At 55.6% G+C, this 23,443-nt stretch overlaps 1 long non-coding RNA gene across 1 annotated transcript; it reads right to left on the bottom strand.

Moving 5' to 3' along the window:
- Positions 1-3,514: 3,514 nt before the first annotated feature.
- LOC144676652 (uncharacterized) lies at positions 3,515-21,550 on the bottom strand. The gene is made up of 3 exons (XR_013575389.1): positions 21,428-21,550; positions 17,172-17,229; positions 3,515-4,113 (listed from the first exon to the last, which is right to left on the bottom strand). It is a non-coding gene; the product is annotated as an uncharacterized LOC144676652 (long non-coding RNA).
- Between the last annotated feature and the right edge of the window lie 1,893 nt (positions 21,551-23,443).

The following is a 23,443-nucleotide window of genomic DNA, read 5'->3' as shown; positions in this document are numbered from 1 at the left end:
GTGTTAGATGGGGTACAGTGTGTGTGTGTGGGAGGGTGGGGAGTGTTGGATGGTGTACAGTGTGTGTGTGGGAGGGTGAGGAGTGTTGGATGGTGTACAGTGTGTGTGGGGGAGGGTGAGGAGTGTTGGATGGTGTACAGTGTGTGTGTGTGGGGAGTGTTGGATGGGGTACAGTGTGTGTGTGTGTGGGGAGGATGGGGTACAGTGTGTGCGTGTGGGAGGATGGGGAGTGTTGGATGGGGTACAGTGTGTGTGGGGCAGGGTGCGGAGTATTGGATGGGGTACAGTGTGTGTGTGTGTGTGTGGGGAGGATGGGGTACAGTGTGTGCGTGTGGGGAGTTTTGGATGGGGTACAGTGTGTGTGTGTGTGTGTGTGGGGAGGATGGGGTACAGTGTGTGTGTGGGGCAGGGTGCGGAGTATTGGATGGGGTACAGTGTGTGTGTGTGGGGAGTATTGGATGGGTTACAGTTTGTGTGTGTGGGGGGGAGGGTGGGGAGTGTTGGATGGGGTACAGTGTGTGTGTGTGGGGAGTGTTGGATGGGGTACAGTGTGTGTGTGTGGGGAGTGTTGGATGGGGTACAGTGTGTGTGGGGGAGGGTGGGAAGTGTCGGATGGGGTACAGTGTGTGTGGGGGTGGGTGGGGAGTGTTGGATGGGGTACAGTGTGTGTGTGTGGGGAGTGTTGGATGGGGTACAGTGTGTATGTGTGTGTGTGTGTGGGGGGGTGGGGAGTGTTGGATGGGGTACAGTGTGTGTGTGTGTGTGGGTGGGGAGTGTTGGATGGGGTACAGTGTGTGTGTGGAGGAGGGTGGGGAGTGTTGGATGGGGTACAGTGTGTGTGTGTGGGGAGTGTTGGATGGAGTACAGTGTGTGTGTGTGGGTGGGGAGTGTTGGATGGGGTACAGTGTGTGTGTGGGTGGGGAGTGTTGGATGGGGTACAGTGTGTGTGTGTGGAGGAGGGTGGGGAGTGTTGGATGGGGTACAGTGTGTGTGTGTGTGGGGAGTGTTGGATGGGGTACAGTGTGTGTGTGGGGGAGGGTGGGGAGTGTTGGATGGGGTACAGTGTGTGTGTGTGGAGGAGGGTGGGGAGTGTTGGATGGGGTACAGTGTGTGTGTGTGGGTGGGTGGGGAGTGTTGGATGGGGTACAGTGTGTGTGTGGGAGGGTGGGGAGTGTTGGATGGGGTACAGTGTGTGTGTGGGGGAGGGTGGGGAGTGTTGGATGGGGTACAGTGTGTGTGGGGGAGGGTGGGGAGTGTTGGATGGGGTACAGTGTGTGTGGGGGAGGGTGGGGAGTGTTGGATGGGGTACAGTGTGTGTGGGGGAGGGTGGGGAGTGTTGGATGGGGTACAGTGTGTGTGTGTGGGGAGTTTTGGATGGGGTAGCGTGTGTGAGTGTGGGTGGGTGGGGAGGATGGAGTACAGTGTGTGTGTGTGAGAGAGTGTGGGGAGTTGGATGGGGTACAGTGTATGTGTGTGTGTGTGTGTGGGTGGGTGGGGAGTTTTGGATGGGGTAGCGTGTGTGAGTGTGGGTGGGTGGGGAGGATGGGGTCCTCTAGACCCCTTATTGCTCCCACGTTCTATTTCCTTTCACAGGGTGTGGGCTTCTCTGGCTGGGCCAGTATTTATTGCCCATCCCTAGTTGCCCCTGAGAAGGTGGTGGTCTGGAATTGCTGCAGTCCATGTGGTCTGATTTGTGGGATTTGACCTTATCTTGTGTTTGACTCCCCCCCCTGTTTGTAAATGGACTGACACAAGATTGAAATTCAATCATAATTTCCTTATCAAATTCAAATTTTATTCAAGTAAAACACATTGGAAATTGGATCGGGATTGCTGAGCAGACCCTTATGTCAAACCAATCTAGACCCAGTGCCTCGCAGAGGGGGGGACTCAAGTATATTAAAATCAACAGAGAGAGCGAGATGCATAAAGATATTTAAATCAAATTCATTCACATAGTTTAAATCTAAACCAACAGAAACTCAGTTCCAATTAACCCTACATTCAGGAGCTGGACTGGGAGTGTGAGGATTTGTACACCTTACAGGGTAATGACAGGTACGTGTCAGTGTACCAGGTAGTGTTCAACATGTGTCAGTACAACAGAGAATGGAATTAGTGTTTTCATGTCCTGAGGATACCCAAGTGTGATCAGTGACTGACTCCAACCCACCCCCTCCACCCAAATCACGCGTGTACCAGCTCATGCACCATCTGGGGAGGAGATGAGAAGTGATCTGTATTAAACACCTGGCTCCAAACTGATGAGAGTCTGTGAACGTGTAAAATGTGCGAATGTGTGTGGTTGACACCACAGGGTGACCCCTCTGAGAATGAGTTTAGTGACAGCAGTGACCCTGAGCTCAGAGCAAAGGCAACAGGAACAACACAAAGTGTAGATTCCAGGACCTGACCAGCCAAGTTTCAGATTGAGGAAGGGTGGACTGGGCTCGAGGGTTCTTACTCTCTGTGAACTGGGATCTTCCTCTGCGACAGACCAGGCAGGACACACCGGGTCTAACCTCCTCCCAGCAGACAGGTTAGTTTAAGGATTTTGTTGTGATCTGGAAGGCGCTGCCTGAAAGGGGCGGTGGAAGCAGATTCAACAGGAACTTTCGAAAGCAGAATTGGATAAATACATAAAGAAAAAACATTGCAGTTTGATGGGCAAAGAGCAGGGGAAGTGGGATTCATTGCATAGCTCCATCGGAGAGCTACCACAGACACAATGGGCCAAATGGCCTCAGGCTCTGGTGTAAGCTTTTGATGAAATATTCCCTGTAAGGTGGTTTCATCCTTGGGAATTTTGATTTTTTCCCACTGCAACCAGGGGAATTCGAAACCGACTCCCTCACTGTCAGGGGAATTCGAAACCGACTCCCTCACTGTCAGGGGAATTCGAAACCGACTCCCTCACTGTCAGGGGAATTCGAAACCGACTCCCTCACCGTGACAGGGGAATTTGAAACAGACTCCCTCACCGTTCCAGGGGAATTCGAAACAGACTCCTTCACTGTGCCAGGGGAATTTGAAACAGACTCCCTCACCGTGACAGGGGAATTTGAAACAGACTCCCTCACCGTGACAGGGGAATTTGAAACAGACTCCCTCACCGTGACAGGGGAATTTGAAACAGACTCCCTCACCGTGACAGGGGAATTTGAAACAGACTCCCTCACCGTGACAGGGGAATTTGAAACAGACTCCCTCACCGTGACAGGGGAATTTGAAACAGACTCCCTCACCGTGACAGGGGAATTTGAAACAGAATGGCCCACTGGGCAGAGGGAGCTGGGGTGGTGCAGGGAGGTGGGGAACAGACGATGGATGGGACAAAGTTAGGGAATGGGGATGAGGGGTGGTAGAGACTAATGACAGTACAGGCAGAGGGAGCAGGGGAGGGTGGGGTACAGACTGCTGCCAGTACAGGCAGAGGTTGCTGGGGTTCAGACTGCTGACAGTGCAGGCAGAGGGAGCTGGAGGTACAGACTGTTAACAGTACAGGCACAGGGAGCTGGGGCGGGGTACAGACTGCTGACAGTACAGGCATAGGGAGCTGGGTACAGGCTGTTGGCAGTACAGGCGGAGGGAGCTGGGGGTACAAGCTATTGGCAGTACAGGCATAGGGAGCTGGGGGTACAAGCTGTTGGCAGTACAGGCGGAGGGAGCTGGGGGACAGGCTGTTGGCAGTACAAGCAGAGGGAGCTGGTGTACAGGCAGCTGAAGCTACTTCTGTCACTGCTGAGCACTGTCAGTTCACCTCTGGTAAGAGAAGCACACTGACTGAGATGTGAATGAGAGTGAAGCTGTGTTTGACTGGAGAAGCAGCAGGTGGTGGGGATCCAGGGCAGGGCATGTGGACTGTACACGAGGTGAGATATCTGCACATCCTGACAGACACTGCTCTGGAGTATTTACATGAACTGTACAGGGTAGAATTTTATGATTATTGGGAAGAGAAGGCTGCAGTAAGTGCCTGACTCCAAGCCCCTGGCTGTGAGGATCAGGGACTCCTTACTCCCTCTAGTTCTGCTCCAGGAGAGACGAATGATGCGATAGGTCCACATTACTGGCACTCAAACCCCTGGACTCCACCAAGTTACTCCGAGATCCCTAGAACAAAACCAGGCCAAGCACACAGATTAGTGATCTCCACTCAGGAGCCATGACAACATCGGGGTGAGGGGGAGGGGGCGCGGGCCAGGGAGGGGGCACGGGCCAGGGAGAGGGAGGGGGAGGGGGCCAGGGAGAGGGAGGGGGAGGGGGCACGGGCGAGGGAGGGGACACGGGCGAGGGAGGGGGTGTGAATGAGGGAGCGAGAGGGGGTGAGTGAGAGAGAGGGTGGGAGTGAGGGAGAGGGAGTGAGAGAGAAGGAGCGAGAGAGGGAAAGGGAGAGATTGAGGGAGAGGGCGTGAGGGAGGGAGAGGGCGTGAGCATGAGAGAGGGTGAGTGTGAGAGGGAGGGTGAGAGAGGACAAGAGTGTGCACAAGTATCTGAGTGATGGAGGGTGAGAGTGTGCACGAGCGTGAGAGAGAGGTGAATGTGTGCACAAGTATCAGTGTCAGATGGTGTGTGTACATGAATGAGTGTGTGTGCATGCATGCGAATGAGAGAGGGTGAGAGGTTGCGAATGAGAGAGGGTGAGAGGTTGCGAATGAGAGAGGGTGAGAGGTTGCGAATGAGAGAGGGTGAGAGGTTGCGAATGAGAGAGGGTGAGAGGTTGCGAATGAGAGAGGGTGAGAGGTTGCGAATGAGAGAGGGTGAGAGGTTGCATGAGGGTGTGTGTGTTGTGAGAGTTTGAGAATGTGCATGTGTGTTTGCACGAGTGCCGGGTGAGATAGTGAACAAACGTGTGCGCAGAGGAGGGATAGAGTGAGAGTGTGCACAAGGGTGTGCGTGCATGAGTGAAATTGGTGATGGTGTGCATGAGTGGGTGACAGAGTGAGACTGGGAGACTGTGCATGACTGTGTGTGTGTGTCTGAGTGTGAGAGAGGGTGTGAATGTGCACAGATCTTACTGAGTGCACAAAAGCATGCATGAGTAAAGCTGAGTATGAGTATGTATCTGGCTGACTCGCGTTCAGTTCTGCGGTGTGACTGACTGACTTGCGTTCAGTCCCGTGCAGGTCAGTGTGTCTGACTGACTTGCGTTCAGTCCCGTGCAGGTCAGTGCGTCTGACTGACTTGCGTTCAGTCCCGTGCAGGTCAGTGTGTCTTACTGACTTGCGTTCAGTCCCGTGCAGGTCAGTGTGTCTGACTGACTTGCGTTCAGTCCCGTGCAGGTCAGTGTGTCTGACTGACTTGCGTTCAGTCCCGTGCAGGTCAGTGTGTCTGATTGACTCACCTTGAGTCCTGTGGAGGTCAGTGTGTCTGACTGACTAGCGTTCAGTCCCGTGCAGGTCAGTGTGTCTGACTGACTAGCGTTCAGTCCTGGGCGGGTCAGTGTGTCTGACTGACTTGTGTTCAATCCTGTGCGGGTCAGTGTGTCTGACTGACTAGCGTTCAGTCCTGTGCAGGTCAGTGTGTCTGACTGACTTGCGTTCAGTCCCGTGCAGGTCAGTGTGTCTGATTGACTCACCTTGAGTCCTGTGGAGGTCAGTGTGTCTGACTGACTTGCGTTCAGTCCCGTGCAGGTCAATGTGTCTGACTGATTTGCGTTCAGTCGTGTGCAGGTCAATGTGTCTGACTGACTTGCGTTCAGTCCTGTGCAGGTCAGTGTGTCTGACTGACTTGTGTTCAGTCCCGTGCAGGTCAGTGTGTCTGATTGACTCACCTTGAGTCCTGTGGTGGTCAATGTGTCTGACTGAGTTGCGTTCAGTCCCGTGCAGGTCAATGTGTCTGACTGACTTGCGTTCAGTCGTGTGCAGGTCAATGTGACTGACTGACTTGTGTTCAGTCCCGTGCAGGTCAGTGTGTCTGACTGACTTGCGTTCAGTCCCGTGCAGGTCAGTGTGTCTGACTGACTTGTGTTCAGTCCCGTGCAGGTCAGTGTGTCTGACTGACTTGCGTTCAGTCCTGTGCAGATCAGTGTGTCTGATTGACTTGCGTTCAGTCCCGTGCAGGTCAGTGTGTCTGATTGACTCACCTTGAGTACTGTGGAGGTCAGTGTGTCTGACTGACTTGCGTTCAGTCCTGTGCAGGTCAATGTGTCTGACTGATTTGCGTTGAGTCATGTGCAGGTCAATGTGACTGACTGACTTGCGTTCAGTCCCATGCAGGTCAGTGTGTCTGATTGACTTGCGTTCAGTCCCGTGCAGGTCAGTGTGTCTGACTGACTTGCATTCAGTCCCGTGCAGGTCAGTGTGTCTGATTGACTCAAATTCAGTCCTGTGCAGGTCAGTGTGTCTGACTGACTCACATTCAGTCCTGTGCAGGTCAGTGTGTCTGACTGACTGACATTGAGTCCTGTGCAGGTCAGTGTGTCTGACTGACTTGTGTTCAGTCCTGTGTTAGTCAATGTGTCTGACTGACTTGCGTTCAGTCTTGTGCAGGTCAGTGTGTCTGACTGACTTGCGTTCAGTCCCGTGCAGGTCAGTGTGTCTGACTGACTTGCGTTCAGTCCCGTGCAGGTCAGTGTGTCTGATTGACTCACCTTGAGTCCTGTGGAGGTCAGTGTGTCTGACTGATTTGCGTTCAGTCCCGTGCAGGTCAATGTGTCTGACTGACTTGCGTTCAGTCGTGTGCAGGTCAATGTGACTGACTGATTTGCGTTCAGTCCCGTGCAGGTCAGCATGTCTGACTGACTTGCGTTCAGTCCCGTGCAGGTCAGTGTGTCTGACTGACTTGCGTTCAGTCGTGTGCAGGTCAATGTGACTGACTGACTTGCGTTCAGTCCCGTGCAGGTCAGTGTGTCTGACTGACTGGCGTTCAGTCCCGTGCAGGTCAGTGTGTCTGATTGACTCACCTTGAGTCCTGTGGAGGTCAGTCTGTCTGACTGACTTGCGTTCAGTCCCGTGCAGGTCAGTGTGTCTGACTGACTCACATTCAGTCCTGTGCAGGTCAGTGTGTCTGATTGACTCAAATTGAATCCTGTGCAGGTCAGTGTGTCTGACTGACTTGTGTTCAGTCCTGTGCAGGTCAGTGTGTCTGACTGACTTGCGTTCAGGTCAGTGTGTCTGACTGACTTGCGTTCAGTCCCGTGCAGGTCAGTGTGTCTGATTGACTCACCTTGAGTCCTGTGGAGGTCAGTGTGTCTGACTGACTAGCGTTCAGTCCCGTGCAGGTCAGTGTGTCTGACTGACTAGCGTTCAGTCCTGGGCGGGTCAGTGTGTCTGACTGACTTGTGTTCAATCCTGTGCGGGTCAGTGTGTCTGACTGACTAGCGTTCAGTCCTGTGCAGGTCAGTGTGTCTGACTGACTTGCGTTCAGTCCCGTGCAGGTCAGTGTGTCTGATTGACTCACCGTGAGTCCTGTGGAGGTCAGTGTGTCTGACTGACTTGCGTTCAGTCCCGTGCAGGTCAATGTGTCTGACTGATTTGCGTTCAGTCGTGTGCAGGTCAATGTGTCTGACTGACTTGCGTTCAGTCCTGTGCAGGTCAGTGTGTCTGACTGACTTGTGTTCAGTCCCGTGCAGGTCAGTGTGTCTGATTGACTCACCTTGAGTCCTGTGGTGGTCAATGTGTCTGACTGAGTTGCGTTCAGTCCCGTGCAGGTCAATGTGTCTGACTGACTTGCGTTCAGTCGTGTGCAGGTCAATGTGACTGACTGACTTGCGTTCAGTCCCGTGCAGGTCAGTGTGTCTGACTGACTTGCGTTCAGTCCCGTGCAGGTCAGTGTGTCTGACTGACTTGTGTTCAGTCCCGTGCAGGTCAGTGTGTCTGACTGACTTGCGTTCAGTCCTGTGCAGATCAGTGTGTCTGATTGACTTGCGTTCAGTCCCGTGCAGGTCAGTGTGTCTGATTGACTCACCTTGAGTACTGTGGAGGTCAGTGTGTCTGACTGACTTGCGTTCAGTCCCGTGCAGGTCAGTGTGTCTGATTGACTCAAATTCAGTCCTGTGCAGGTCAGTGTGTCTGACTGACTCACATTCAGTCCTGTGCAGGTCAGTGTGTCTGACTGACTGACATTGAGTCCTGTGCAGGTCAGTGTGTCTGACTGACTTGTGTTCAGTCCTGTGTTAGTCAATGTGTCTGACTGACTTGCGTTCAGTCTTGTGCAGGTCAGTGTGTCTGACTGACTTGCGTTCAGTCCCGTGCAGGTCAGTGTGTCTGACTGACTTGCGTTCAGTCCCGTGCAGGTCAATGTGTCTGACTGACTTGCGTTCAGTCGTGTGCAGGTCAATGTGACTGACTGATTTGCGTTCAGTCCCGTGCAGGTCAGCATGTCTGACTGACTTGCGTTCAGTCCCGTGCAGGTCAGTGTGTCTGACTGACTTGCGTTCAGTCGTGTGCAGGTCAATGTGACTGACTGACTTGCGTTCAGTCCCGTGCAGGTCAGTGTGTCTGACTGACTGGCGTTCAGTCCCGTGCAGGTCAGTGTGTCTGATTGACTCACCTTGAGTCCTGTGGAGGTCAGTCTGTCTGACTGACTTGCGTTCAGTCCCGTGCAGGTCAGTGTGTCTGACTGACTCACATTCAGTCCTGTGCAGGTCAGTGTGTCTGATTGACTCAAATTGAATCCTGTGCAGGTCAGTGTGTCTGACTGACTTGTGTTCAGTCCTGTGCAGGTCAGTGTGTCTGACTGACTTGCGTTCAGGTCAGTGTGTCTGACTGACTTGCGTTCAGTCCCGTGCAGGTCAGTGTGTCTGATTGACTCACCTTGAGTCCTGTGGAGGTCAGTGTGTCTGACTGACTTGCGTTCAGTCCTGTGCAGGTCAATGTGTCTGACTGACTTGCGTTCAGTCCCGTGCAGGTCAATGTGACTGACTGACTTGCGTTCAGTCCCGTGCAGGTCAGTGTGTCTGACTGACTTGCGTTCAGTCCTGTGCGGGTCTGTGTGTCTGACTGACTAGCGTTCAGTCCTGTGCAGGTCAGTGTGTCTGATTGACTCACCTTGAGTCCTGTGGAGGTCAGTGTGTCTGACTGACTAGCGTTCAGTCCCGTGCAGGTCAGTGTGTCTGACTGACTTGCGTTCAGTCCCGTGCAGGTCAATGTGTCTGACTGATTTGCGTTCAGTCGTGTGCAGGTCAGTGTGTCTGATTGACTTGCGTTCAGTCCCGTGCAGGTCAATGTGACTGAGCGACTTGCGTTCAGTCCCGTGCATGTCAGTGTGTCTGACTGACTTGCGTTCAGTCCTGTGCGGGTCTGTGTGTCTGACTGACTAGCGTTCAGTACTGTGCGGGTCAGTGTGTCTGACTGACTTGTGTTCAGTCCTGTGCAGGTCAGTGTGTCTGATTGACTCACCTTGAGTCCTGTGGAGGTCAGTGTGTCTGACTGACTAGCGTTCAGTCCCGTGCAGGTCAGTGTGTCTGACTGACTTGCGTTCAGTCCCGTGCAGGTCAGTGTGTCTGATTGATTCACCTTGAGTCCTGTGGAGGTCAGTGTGTCTGACTGACTTGCGTTCAGTCCCGTGCAGGTCAGTGTGTCTGATTGACTCACCTTGAGTCCTGTGGAGGTCAGTGTGTCTGACTGACTTGCGTTCAGTCCCGTGCAGGTCAATGTGTCTGACTGACTTGCGTTCAGTCCCGTGCAGGTCAATGTGACTGACTGACTTGCGTTCAGTCCCGTGCAGGTCAGTGTGTCTGACTGACTTGTGTTCAGTCCTGTGCGGGTCAGTGTGTCTGACTGACTAGCGTTCAGTCCTGTGCAGGTCAGTGTGTCTGACTGACTTGCGTTCAGTCCCGTGCAGGTCAGTGTGTCTGATTGACTCACCTTGAGTCCTGTGGAGGTCAGTGTGTCTGACTGACTTGCGTTCAGTCCCGTGCAGGTCAATGTGTCTGACTGATTTGCGTTCAGTCGTGTGCAGGTCAATGTGTCTGACTGACTTGCGTTCAGTCCTGTGCGGGTCAGTGTGTCTGACTGACTTGTGTTCAGTCCCGTGCAGGTCAGTGTGTCTGATTGACTCACCTTGAGTCCTGTGGTGGTCAATGTGTCTGACTGAGTTGCGTTCAGTCCCGTGCAGGTCAATGTGTCTGACTGACTTGCGTTCAGTCGTGTGCAGGTCAATGTGACTGACTGACTTGCGTTCAGTCCCGTGCAGGTCAGTGTGTCTGACTGACTTGCGTTCAGTCCCGTGCAGGTCAGTGTGTCTGACTGACTTGTGTTCAGTCCCGTGCAGGTCAGTGTGTCTGACTGACTTGCGTTCAGTCCTGTGCAGATCAGTGTGTCTGATTGACTTGCGTTCAGTCCCGTGCAGGTCAGTGTGTCTGATTGACTCACCTTGAGTACTGTGGAGGTCAGTGTGTCTGACTGACTTGCGTTCAGTCCCGTGCAGGTCAGTGTGTCTGATTGACTCAAATTCAGTCCTGTGCAGGTCAGTGTGTCTGACTGACTCACATTCAGTCCTGTGCAGGTCAGTGTGTCTGACTGACTGACATTGAGTCCTGTGCAGGTCAGTGTGTCTGACTGACTTGTGTTCAGTCCTGTGTTAGTCAATGTGTCTGACTGACTTGCGTTCAGTCTTGTGCAGGTCAGTGTGTCTGACTGACTTGCGTTCAGTCCCGTGCAGGTCAGTGTGTCTGACTGACTTGCGTTCAGTCCCGTGCAGGTCAGTGTGTCTGATTGACTCACCTTGAGTCCTGTGGAGGTCAGTGTGTCTGACTGATTTGCGTTCAGTCCCGTGCAGGTCAATGTGTCTGACTGACTTGCGTTCAGTCGTGTGCAGGTCAATGTGACTGACTGATTTGCGTTCAGTCCCGTGCAGGTCAGCATGTCTGACTGACTTGCGTTCAGTCCCGTGCAGGTCAGTGTGTCTGACTGACTTGCGTTCAGTCGTGTGCAGGTCAATGTGACTGACTGACTTGCGTTCAGTCCCGTGCAGGTCAGTGTGTCTGACTGACTGGCGTTCAGTCCCGTGCAGGTCAGTGTGTCTGATTAACTCACCTTGAGTCCTGTGGAGGTCAGTCTGTCTGACTGACTTGCGTTCAGTCCCGTGCAGGTCAGTGTGTCTGACTGACTCACATTCAGTCCTGTGCAGGTCAGTGTGTCTGATTGACTCAAATTGAATCCTGTGCAGGTCAGTGTGTCTGACTGACTTGTGTTCAGTCCTGTGCAGGTCAGTGTGTCTGACTGACTTGCGTTCAGGTCAGTGTGTCTGACTGACTTGCGTTCAGTCCCGTGCAGGTCAGTGTGTCTGATTGACTCACCTTGAGTCCTGTGGAGGTCAGTGTGTCTGACTGACTTGCGTTCAGTCCTGTGCAGGTCAATGTGTCTGACTGACTTGCGTTCAGTCCCGTGCAGGTCAATGTGACTGACTGACTTGCGTTCAGTCCCGTGCAGGTCAGTGTGTCTGACTGACTTGCGTTCAGTCCTGTGCGGGTCTGTGTGTCTGACTGACTAGCGTTCAGTCCTGTGCAGGTCAGTGTGTCTGATTGACTCACCTTGAGTCCTGTGGAGGTCAGTGTGTCTGACTGACTAGCGTTCAGTCCCGTGCAGGTCAGTGTGTCTGACTGACTTGCGTTCAGTCCCGTGCAGGTCAATGTGTCTGACTGATTTGCGTTCAGTCGTGTGCAGGTCAGTGTGTCTGATTGACTTGCGTTCAGTCCCGTGCAGGTCAATGTGACTGAGCGACTTGCGTTCAGTCCCGTGCATGTCAGTGTGTCTGACTGACTTGCGTTCAGTCCTGTGCGGGTCTGTGTGTCTGACTGACTAGCGTTCAGTACTGTGCGGGTCAGTGTGTCTGACTGACTTGTGTTCAGTCCTGTGCAGGTCAGTGTGTCTGATTGACTCACCTTGAGTCCTGTGGAGGTCAGTGTGTCTGACTGACTAGCGTTCAGTCCCGTGCAGGTCAGTGTGTCTGACTGACTTGCGTTCAGTCCCGTGCAGGTCAGTGTGTCTGATTGATTCACCTTGAGTCCTGTGGAGGTCAGTGTGTCTGACTGACTTGCGTTCAGTCCCGTGCAGGTCAGTGTGTCTGATTGACTCACCTTGAGTCCTGTGGAGGTCAGTGTGTCTGACTGACTTGCGTTCAGTCCCGTGCAGGTCAATGTGTCTGACTGACTTGCGTTCAGTCCCGTGCAGGTCAATGTGACTGACTGACTTGCGTTCAGTCCCGTGCAGGTCAGTGTGTCTGACTGACTTGTGTTCAGTCCTGTGCGGGTCAGTGTGTCTGACTGACTAGCGTTCAGTCCTGTGCAGGTCAGTGTGTCTGACTGACTTGCGTTCAGTCCCGTGCAGGTCAGTGTGTCTGATTGACTCACCTTGAGTCCTGTGGAGGTCAGTGTGTCTGACTGACTTGCGTTCAGTCCCGTGCAGGCCAATGTGTCTGACTGATTTGCGTTCAGTCCCGTGCAGGTCAATGTGTCTGACTGACTTGCGTTCAGTCGTGTGCAGGTCAATGTGACTGACTGACTTGCGTTCAGTCCCGTGCAGGTCAGTGTGTCTGACTGACTTGCGTTCAGTTCCGTGCAGGTCAGTGTGTCTGACTGACTTGAGTTCAGTCCTGTGCAGGTCAGTGTGTCTGACTGACTTGCGTTCAGTCCCGTGCAGGTCAGTGTGTCTGATAGACTCACCTTGAGTCCTGTGGAGGTCAGTGTGTCTGACTGACTTGCGTTCAGTCCCGTGCAGGTCAATGTGACTGACTGACTTGCGTTCAGTCCCGTGCAGGTCAGTGTGTCTGACTGACTTGCGTTCAGTCCCGTGCAGGTCAGTGTGTCTGACTGACTTGCGTTCAGTCCCGTGCAGGTCAGTGTGTCTGACTGACTCAAATTCAGTCCTGTGCAGGTCAGTGTGTTTGACTGACTCACATTCAGTCCTGTGCAGGTCAGTGTGTCTGATTGACTCACATTGAGTCCTGTGCAGATCAGTGTGTCTGACTGACTGACATTGAGTCCTGTGCAGGTCAGTGTGTCTGACTGACTTGTGTTCAGTCCTGTGCAGGTCAGTGTGTCTGACTGACTTGCGTTCAGTCCCGTGCAGGTCAGCGTGTCTGACTGACTTGCGTTCAGTCCCGTGCAGGTCAGTGTGTCTGATTGACTCACCTTGAGTCCTGTAGAGGTCAGTGTGTCTGACTGACTTGCGTTCAGTCCCGTGCAGGTCAATGTGTCTGACTGACTTGCGTTCAGTCCCGTGCAGGTCAATGTGACTGACTGACTGGCGTTCAGTCCCGTGCAGGTCAGTGTGTCTGACTGACTTGCGTTCAGTCCTGTGCGGGTCTGTGTGTCTGACTGACTAGCGTTCAGTGCTGTGCGGGTCAGTGTGTCTGACTGACTTGTGTTCAGTCCTGTGCAGGTCAGTGTGTCTGATTGACTCACCTTGAGTCCTGTGGAGGTCAGTGTGTCTGACTGACTAGCGTTCAGTCCTGTGCAGGTCAGTGTGTCTGACTGACTTGCGTTCAGTCCTGTGCGGGTCAGTGTGTCTGACTGACTAGCGTTCAGTCCTGTGCGGGTCTGTGTGTCTGACTGACTAGCGTTCAGTCCTGTGCGGGTCAGTGTGTCTGACTGACTAGCGTTCAGTCCTGTGCGGGTCAGTGTGTCTGACTGACTAGCGTTCAGTCCTGTGCGGGTCAGTGTGTCTGACTGACTAGCGTTCAGTCCTGTGCGGGTCAGTGTGTCTGACTGACTTGCGTTCAGTCCTGTGCAGGTCAGTGTGTCTGACTGACTTGCGTTCAGTCCCGTGCAGGTCAGTGTGTCTGACTGACTTGCGTTCAGTCCTGTGCGGGTCTGTGTGTCTGACTGACTAGCGTTCAGTCCTGTGCGGGTCAGTGTGTCTGACTGACTAGCGTTCAGTCCCGTGCGGGTCAGTGTGTCTGACTGACTAGCGTTCAGTCCTGTGCAGGTCAGTGTGTCTGATTGACTTGCGTTCAGTCCCGTGCAGGTCAGTGTGTCTGATTGACTCACCTTGAGTCCTGTGGAGGTCAGTGTGTCTGACTGACTTGCGTTCAGTCCCGTGCAGGTCAATGTGTCTGACTGATTTGCGTTCAGTCGTGTGCAGGTCAATGTGTCTGACTGACTTGCGTTCAGTCCTGTGCAGGTCAGTGTGTCTGACTGACTTGCGTTCAGTCCCGTGCAGGTCAGTGTGTCTGATTGACTCACCTTGAGTCCTGTGGAGGTCAATGTGTCTGACTGACTTGCGTTCAGTCCCGTGCAGGTCAATGTGTCTGACTGACTTGCGTTCAGTCGTGTGCAGGCCAATGTGACTGACTGACTTGCGTTCAGTCCCGTGCAGGTCAGTGTGTCTGACTGACTTGCGTTCAGTCCCGTGCAGGTCAGTGTGTCTGACTGACTTGCGTTCAGTCCCGTGCAGGTCAGTGTGTCTGATTGACTCACCTTGAGTCCTGTGGAGGTCAGTGTGTCTGACTGACTTGCGTTCAATCCCGTGCAGGTCAATGTGTCTGACTGACTTGCGTTCCGTCGTGTGCAGGTCAATGTGACTGACTGACTTGCGTTCAGTCCCGTGCAGGTCAGTGTGTCTGACTGACTTGTGTTCAGTCCCGTGCAGGTCAGTGTGTCTGACTGACTTGCGTTCAGTCCCGTGCAGGTCAGTGTGTCTGACTGACTTGCGTTCAGTCCCGTGCAGGTCAATGTGTCTGACTGACTTGCGTTCAGTCCCGTGCAGGTCAGTGTGTCTGATTGACTCACCTTGAGTCCTGTGGAGGTCAGTGTGTCTGACTGACTTGCGTTCAGTCCCGTGCAGGTCAATGTGTCTGACTGACTTGCGTTCAGTCGTGTGCAGGTCAATGTGACTGACTGACTTGCGTTCAGTCCCGTGCAGGTCAGTGTGTCTGACTGACTTGCGTTCAGTTCCATGCAGGTCAGTGTGTCTGACTGACTTGAGTTCAGTCCTGTGCAGGTCAGTGTGTCTGACTGACTTGCGTTCAGTCCCGTGCAGGTCAGTGTGTCTGATAGACTCACCTTGAGTCCTGTGGAGGTCAGTGTGTCTGACTGACTAGCGTTCAGTCCCGTGCAGGTCAATGTGACTGACTGACTTGCGTTCAGTCCCGTGCAGGTCAGTGTGTCTGACTGACTTGCGTTCAGTCCCGTGCAGGTCAGTGTGTCTGACTGACTTGCGTTCAGTCCCGTGCAGGTCAGTGTGTCTGACTGACTCAAATTCAGTCCTGTGCAGGTCAGTGTGTTTGACTGACTCACATTCAGTCCTGTGCAGGTCAGTGTGTCTGATTGACTCACATTGAGTCCTGTGCAGATCAGTGTGTCTGACTGACTGACATTGAGTCCTGTGCAGGTCAGTGTGTCTGACTGACTTGTGTTCAGTCCTGTGCAGGTCAGTGTGTCTGACTGACTTGCGTTCAGTCCCGTGCAGGTCAGTGTGTCTGACTGACTTGCGTTCAGTCCCGTGCAGGTCAGTGTGTCTGATTGACTCACCTTGAGTCCTGTGGAGGTCAGTGTGTCTGACTGACTTGCGTTCAGTCCCGTGCAGGTCAATGTGTCTGACTGACTTGCGTTCAGTCCCGTGCAGGTCAATGTGACTGACTGACTTGCGTTCAGTCCCGTGCAGGTCAGTGTGTCTGACTGACTTGCGTTCAGTCCTGTGCGGGTCTGTGTGTCTGACTGACTAGCGTTCAGTCCTGTGCGGGTCAGTGTGTCTGACTGACTTGTGTTCAGTCCTGTGCAGGTCAGTGTGTCTGATTGACTCACCTTGAGTCCTGTGGAGGTCAGTGTGTCTGACTGACTAGCGTTCAGTCCCGTGCAGGTCAGTGTGTCTGACTGACTTGCGTTCAGTCCTGTGCAGGTCAGTGTGTCTGACTGACTAGCGTTCAGTCCTGTGCGGGTCTGTGTGTCTGACTGACTAGCGTTCAGTCCTGTGCGGGTCAGTGTGTCTGACTGACTTGCGTTCAGTCCTGTGCAGGTCAGTGTGTCTGATTGACTCACCTTGAGTCCTGTGGAGGTCAGTGTGTCTGACTGACTAGCGTTCAGTCCTGTGCAGGTCAGTGTGTCTGACTGACTTGCGTTCAGTCCTGTGCGGGTCAGTGTGTCTGACTGACTAGCGTTCAGTCCTGTGCGGGTCTGTGTGTCTGACTGACTAGCGTTCAGTCCTGTGCGGGTCAGTGTGTCTGACTGACTAGCGTTCAGTCCTGTGCGGGTCAGTGTGTCTGACTGACTTGTGTTCAGTCCTGTGCGGGTCAGTGTGTCTGACTGACTAGCGCTCAGTCCTGTGCAGGTCAGTGTGTCTGACTGACTAGCGTTCAGTCCTGTGCGGGTCAGTGTGTCTGACTGACCAGCGTTCAGTCCTGTGCGGGTCTGTGTGTCTGACTGACTAGCGTTCAGGCCTGTGCGGGTCAGTGTGTCTGACTGACTGGCGTTCAGTCCTGTGCGGGTCTGTGTGTCTGACTGACTAGCGTTCAGTCCTGTGCGGGTCTGTGCGTCTGACTGACTAGCGTTCAGTCCTGTGCGGGTCAGTGTGTCTGACTGACTAGCGTTCAGTCCTGTGCGGGTCAGTGTGTCTGACTGACTTGCGTTCAGTCCTGTGCAGGTCAGTGTGTCTGACTGACTTGCGTTCAGTCCCGTGCAGGTCAGTGTGTCTGACTGACTTGCGTTCAGTCCTGTGCGGGTCTGTGTGTCTGACTGACTAGCGTTCAGTCCTGTGCGGGTCAGTGTGTCTGACTGACTAGCGTTCAGTCCTGTGCGGGTCAGTGTGTCTGACTGACTTGTGTTCAGTCCTGTGCGGGTCAGTGTGTCTGACTGACTTGTGTTCAGTCCTGTGCGGGTCAGTGTGTCTGACTGACTTGTGTTCAGTCCTGTGCGGGTCAGTGTGTCTGACTGACTAGCGTTCAGTCCTGTGCGGGTCAGTGTGTCTGACTGACTCGCGTTCAGTCCTGTGCAGGTCAGTGTGTCTGGCTGACTCACATTCAGTCCTGTGCAGGTCTGTGTGTCTGACTGACTTGCGTTCAAGCCTGTGCGGGTCAGTGTGTCTGACTGACTTGCGTTCAGTCCTGTGCGGGTCAGTGTGTCTGGCTGACTTGCGTTCAGGCCTGCGCAGGTCAGTGTGTCTGACTGACTTGCGTTCAGGCCTGCGCAGGTTAGTGTGTCTGACTGACTTGCGTTCAGGCCTGCGCAGGTCAGTGTGTCTGACTGACTTGCGTTCAGGCCTGCGCAGGTTAGTGTGTTCGATTGCCCTCACCTGGAACGGTTCATCGCTGGTCCGATTGAGGTAATTCAGGGAGGATGCCCTTTTCATGCTGAAAGAGGAAGAAAATAATGGGCGTCCTCAAAAAGAAATACACACTCCGAGTAACATTCACCCTGAGAGAGAAAGAGTAACACTCCAAGACTAGCATTCATATTATCAGAGTAACTGTCCCCTTGAGAGAGTAAAGCTCCACCTCAAATGCTAACATTCACCCTCAGGGAGAGAGACGCTAAGTCTCAGAGTGAGAGAGAGAGAGGGGGGGGAGAGAGAGGGGGGGAGAGAGGGAAAGAGGGAGAGAGAGAGGGAGAGAGGCTCAGTCTCGGAGAGAGGGAGAGAGGCTCAGTCTCGGAGAGAGGGAGAGAGGCTCAGTCTCGGAGAGAGGGAGAGAGGCTCAGTCTCGGAGAGAGGGAGAGAGGCTCAGTCTCGGAGAGAGGGAGAGAGGCTCAGTCTCGGAGAGAGGGAGAGAGGCTCAGTCTCGGAGAGAGGGAGAGTGGCTCAGTCTCGGAGAGAGGGAGAGAGGCTCAGTCTCGGAGAGAGGGAGAGTGGCTCAGTCTCGGAGAGAGGGAGAGAGGCTCAGTCTCGGAGAGAGGGAGAGAGGCTCAGTCTCGGAGAGAGGGAGAGAGGCTCAGTCTCGGAGAGAGGGAGAGAGGCTGTCTCGGAGAGAGGGAGAGAGGCTCAGTCTCGGAGAGAGGGAGAGAGGCTCAGTCTCGGAGAGAGGGAGAGAGGCTCAGTCTCGGAGAGAGGGAGAGAGGCTCAGTCTCGGAGAGAGGGAGAGAGGCTCAGTCTCGGAGAGAGGGAGAGAGGCTCAGTCTCGGAGAGAGGGAGAGTGGCTCAGTCTCGGAGAGAGGGAGAGAGGCTCAGTCTCGGAGAGAGGGAGAGAGGCTCAGTCTCGGAGAGAGGGAGAGAGGCTCAGTCTCGGAGAGAGGGAGAGAGGCTCAGTCTCGGAGAGAGGGAGAGAGGCTCAGTCTCGGAGAGAGGGAGAGAGGCTCAGTCTCGGAGAGAGGGAGAGAGGCTCAGTCTCGGAGAGAGGGATGCTCAGTCTCAGAACCTTTCCTCATAAGACAGCCCACTCATTCCAGGTATCAATCTAGTAAACCTCCTCTGAACCACCTCCAACGCATTTACATCTTTTTTTAAATAAGGAGAGCAAAACTGCACACAGTTTTCGAGGTGCAGTCTCACCAATGCCCTGTATAATTGAAGCATAACATCCTTACTTTTATGTTCAATCCCTCTGGTAATAAAGGATAGCATTCCATTAGCCTTCTTAATTACTTGCTGTACCTGCATACTAACTTCTTTGACTCATGTACTAGAACACCTAGATCCCTCTGCACCTTGAGAATTATGCAGCTGTTCTCCATTTAAGTAATACTCTGCTTTTTTGTTCTTCCTGCCAAAGTGAATATTTTCCCACTTTAAACTCCATTTGCCAGATATTTGCCCACTCACTCAACCTATCCATATCCATCTGCAACCTCATGTTCTCTTCACAACAAACGTTCCTACTTATCTTTGCATCATCTGCAAATTTAGCTACCATGCCTTTGCTTCCTACTTATCTTAGTATCATCTGCAAATTTAGCTACCATGCCTTTGCTCCCCTCATCTAAGTCATTGATGGTAAATCATAAAAAGTTGAGGCCTCAGCACAGACCCCTGTGGGACTCCACTTGTCACATCCTACAAATCCAAAAAAGACCCATTTATGCATACCCTCTGCTTTTTGCCAGCCAGCCAATCTTCTAGCCATGCCAAATGCCAATATGTTACCCCCTGCACCGTGTACTTTTATTTTCCTTAATAACCTTTGATATGCCACTTTATCAAATGCCTTCTGGAAATCCAAGTGCAGTACATCTACAGGCTCCCCTTTAACCACTGCACATTTTACTCCTTCAAAAAACTCCAATAAATTGGTTAAACATGATCTTCCTTTCACAAAACCATGCTGACTCTTCCTGATTGCCTTGAGCTCTTCTACATGCCCAGCTATAACCTCCTTACTGATTGATTCTAATAACTTCCCCATGACAGGCATCAAGCTAACTGGCCTATAGTTTCCTGTTTTCTGCCTCCCCCCCTTCTTGAATAGAGGGGTTATATTTGCTACTTTCCAATCTGATGGAACCTTTCCAGAATCTAGCGAATCTCTGAGTCAGAGAGTCATCCTCCTGCTCCGGGGCCGGGAGAGACGCTCCGGGGTCAGGAGAGACGCTCCGGGGCCGGGAGAGACGCTCCGGGGCCGGGAGAGACGCTCCGGGGCCGGGAGAGACGCTCCGGGGTCAGGAGAGACGCTCCGGGGCCGGGAGAGACGCTCCGGGGTCAGGAGAGACGCTCCGGGGCCGGGGCCGGGGCCGGGGCCGGGAGAGACGCTCCGGGGTCAGGAGAGACGCTCCGGGGCCGGGAGAGACGCTCCGGGGCCGGGGCCGGGGCCGGGAGAGACGCTCCGGGGCCGGGGCCGGGAGAGACGCTCCGGGGCCGGGAGAGACGCTCCGGGGCCGGGGCCGGGAGAGACGCTCCGGGGTCAGGAGAGACGCTCCGGGGCCGGGGCCGGGAGAGACGCTCCGGGGTCAGGAGAGACGCTCCGGGGCCGGGAGAGACGCTCCGGGGCCGGGGCCGGGGCCGGGAGAGACGCTCCGGGGCCGGGGCCGGGAGAGACGCTCCGGGGCCGGGAGAGACGCTCCGGGGCCGGGGCCGGGGCCGGGAGAGACGCTCCGGGGCCGGGGCCGGGAGAGACGCTCCGGGGCCGGGAGAGACGCTCCGGGGCCGGGGCCGGGAGAGACGCTCCGGATCCGGGGCCGGGAGAGACGCTCCGGATCCGGGGCCGGGAGAGACGCTCCGGGGTCAGGAGAGACGCTCCGGGGCCGGGAGAGACGCTCCGGGGCCGGGAGAGACGCTCCGGGGCTGGGGCCGGGGCCGGGAGAGACGCTCCGGGGCCGGGGCCGGGAGAGACGCTACGGGGCCGGGAGAGACGCTCCGGGGCCGGGGCCGGGAGAGACGCTCCGGATCCGGGGCCGGGAGAGACGCTCCGGATCCGGGGCCGGGAGAGACGCTCCGGATCCGGGGCCGGGAGAGACGCTCCGGATCCGGGGCCGGGAGAGACGCTCCGGATCCGGGGCCGGGAGAGACGCTCCGGGGCCGGGGCCGGGGCCGGGAGAGACGCTCCGGGGCCGGGGCCGGGAGAGACGCTCCGGGGCCGGGAGAGACGCTCCGGGGCCGGGGCCGGGAGAGACGCTCCGGATCCGGGGCCGGGAGGGACGCTCCGGATCCGGGGCCGGGAGAGACGCTCCGGATCCGGGGCCGGGAGAGACGCTCCGGATCCGGGGCCGGGAGAGACGCTCCGGATCCGGGGCCGGGAGAGACGCTCCGGATCCGGGGCCGGGAGAGACGCTCCGGATCCGGGGCCGGGAGAGACGCTCCGGATCCGGGGCCGGGAGAGACGCTCCGGATCCGGGGCCGGGACCGGGAGAGACGCTCCGGGGCCGGGAGAGACGCTCCGGATCCGGGGCCGGGAGAGACGCTCCGTCTCCGGGAGGGACGCTCCGGCCCCGGGAGGGACGCTCCGGCCCCGGGAGGGACGCTCCGGCCCCGGGAGGGACGCTCCGGCCCCGGGAGGGACGCTCCGGCCCCGGGAGGGACGCTCCGGCCCCGGGAGGGACGCTCCGGCCCCGGGAGGGACGCTCCGGCCCCGGGAGGGACGCTCCGGCCCCGGGAGGGACGCTCCGTCTCCGGGAGGGACGCTCCGTCTCCGGGAGGGACGCTCCGTCTCCGGGAGGGACGCTCCGTCTCCGGGAGGGACGCTCCGTCTCCGGGAGAGACGCTCCGTCTCCGGGAGAGACGCTCCGGCTCTGGGAGAGACGCTCTGGGGCCGGGAGAGACGCTCCGTCTCCGGGAGAGACGCTCCGTCTCCGGGAGGGACGCTCCGGCTCCGGGAGAGACGCTCCGTCTCCGGGAGAGACGCTCCGGCTCCGGGAGAGACGCTCCGGCTCCGGGAGACACGCTCCGGCTCCGGGAGACACGCTCCGGCTCCGGGAGAGACGCTCCAGCTCCGGGAGAGATGCTCCGGCTCCGGGAGAGACGCCTCGGCTCCGGGAGAGACGCTCCGGCTCTGGGAGTAGCGGTTACAGTCCCAGTGTCGTGAGGTCCTTGTCACCTCTCTCAACGAGGTGGAGACCCCTTTATTTTTCTGACTGAGATGAAACCCCCTCAGCCAAGTGAAGTCCCTGCTCTCCGGAGGCCCCTACCTGGGATTTTTTGGCTCAGGTGGTCCATTTCCTTGTAGTTTCTTGACCAGCATCTCGCTGCTGCGCTTCAGGACATCCTTGATCTTACCGAGGGAGCCACTGCGTCTCAGAGTCCCGCTCCCGTCCTGTGGTGTTTGGGGAGAGATACAGTTAAACACAAAACAATGTATTCTCCATTCCCCCCCCCTCACTCCACTTCCCCGAGATCATCTCACACACAGAAACCTCCGGAAAATCACAGCCCTCTGGGAAACACCGCGACTTGGGAAGATGTGACAGCCACAACAAATGGTTCCAGCAGCCCCAGTGATAGTTCGATATTTATTCTGGCTGTGGGTAACACACTGGACAGTAAATGACTGGACAGTAATCCAGATGCCCAGAATAATGATCTGAAAAACAGGTTCCAATCCCAGCACAACAACCGGGGAATTTAAACACAATAAAACCTGGACTGAAAACCAGTCCCAGTAACGGTGACCATGAAACCATCATCGATTGTTGTAAAACCCCAATTAGGTCACTAGTGTCCCTTTAGGGAGGGAAATCTGTTGTCCTTATCCGGTCTGGCCTACATGTGACTCCAGACCCACAGCAATGTGGTTAACTCTGAAATGGTGGAGAAAGCCCATTGGTTGTGTTGAAGAAGGTGTCTGACCAGTGCAGTCCTGAGGGTAATGAGGGATCTGTGATAAATGCTGCTCCTGTGGCTGATGCTCAAATCCAATGATTCAATAAAAAACAACAGTGGGCTGTCCAAGTCCATTGGGTATTTATTGTGCATGGAATTCGAGAATGGTACAGCACAGAGGCCACTCAGCCCATTATATCTCTGCTGGCTCCATGAAAGAGCGATCCAATTCACCTGCTTCTGTCGCACGGTGCTGAAACTTTATCAGGCTGGGGAGGGCGGGGGGAGGGGAGGATGGGGGGAGGGGAGGGGGAGGGCGCAGGATGGGGAGAGGGCAGAGCAGGGGGCAGGGGGTGTGTGTGTTCCTGGAATCTAGGTTCCAGCCCTGGTTATCGTGCGTCTATAACCTGCCCTCTGACCCGCTCTCTAGTCCAGGCCCAGTTACTCCGAACTCAGGGGGTCTGGGTGGGGAAAGAGTGAGAGGAGGAAATAGTTTGTGCGGTGACCCTGCTGAACTCAGGGTCTCTTATCACAGGGACCTGGACACACTCTCTACTGCCCCGGGCACACTCTCTACTGCCCTGGATAAACTCTCTACTGCCCCGGGCACACTCTCTACTGCCCTGGATAAACTCTCTACTGCCCCGGGCACACTCTCTACTGCCCTGGATAAACTCTCTACTGCCCCGGGCACACTCTCTACTGCCCCGGACACTCTCTACTGCCCCGGACACACACGCTCTCTACTGCCCCGGACACACACGCTCTCTACTGCCCCGGACACACACGCTCTCTACTGCCCCGGACACACACGCTCTCTACTGCCCCGGACACACACGCTCTCTACTGCCCCGGACACACACGCTCTCTACTGCCCCGGACACACACGCTCTCTACTACACCGGACACACACGCTCTCTACTGCCCCGGACACACACGCTCCCTACTGCCCCGGACACACACGCTCTCTACTGCCCCGGACACACACGCTCTCTACTGCCCCGGACACACACGCTCTCTACTGCCCCGGACACACACGCTCTCTACTGCCCCGGACACACACGCTCTCTACTGCCCCGGACACACACGCTCTCTACTGCCCCGGACACACACGCTCTCTACTGCCCCGGACACACACGCTCTCTACTGCCCCGGACACACACGCTCTCTACTGCCCCGGACACACACGCTCTCTACTGCCCCGGACACACACGCTCTCTACTGCCCCGGACACTCTCTACCGGACACACATGCTCTCTACTGCCCCGGACACACACGCTCTCTACTGCCCCGGACACACACGCTCTCTACTACACCGGACACACACGCTCTCTACTGCCCCGGACACACACGCTCTCTACTGCCCCGGACACACACGCTCTCTA

The sequence above is a fragment of the Cetorhinus maximus genome, unplaced genomic scaffold (assembly GCF_964194155.1).
Source record: "Cetorhinus maximus unplaced genomic scaffold, sCetMax3.hap1.1 HAP1_SCAFFOLD_1788, whole genome shotgun sequence".
Lineage (NCBI taxonomy): Eukaryota > Metazoa > Chordata > Chondrichthyes > Lamniformes > Cetorhinidae > Cetorhinus > Cetorhinus maximus.
This window is presented reverse-complemented; position numbering and strand designations above follow the sequence as displayed.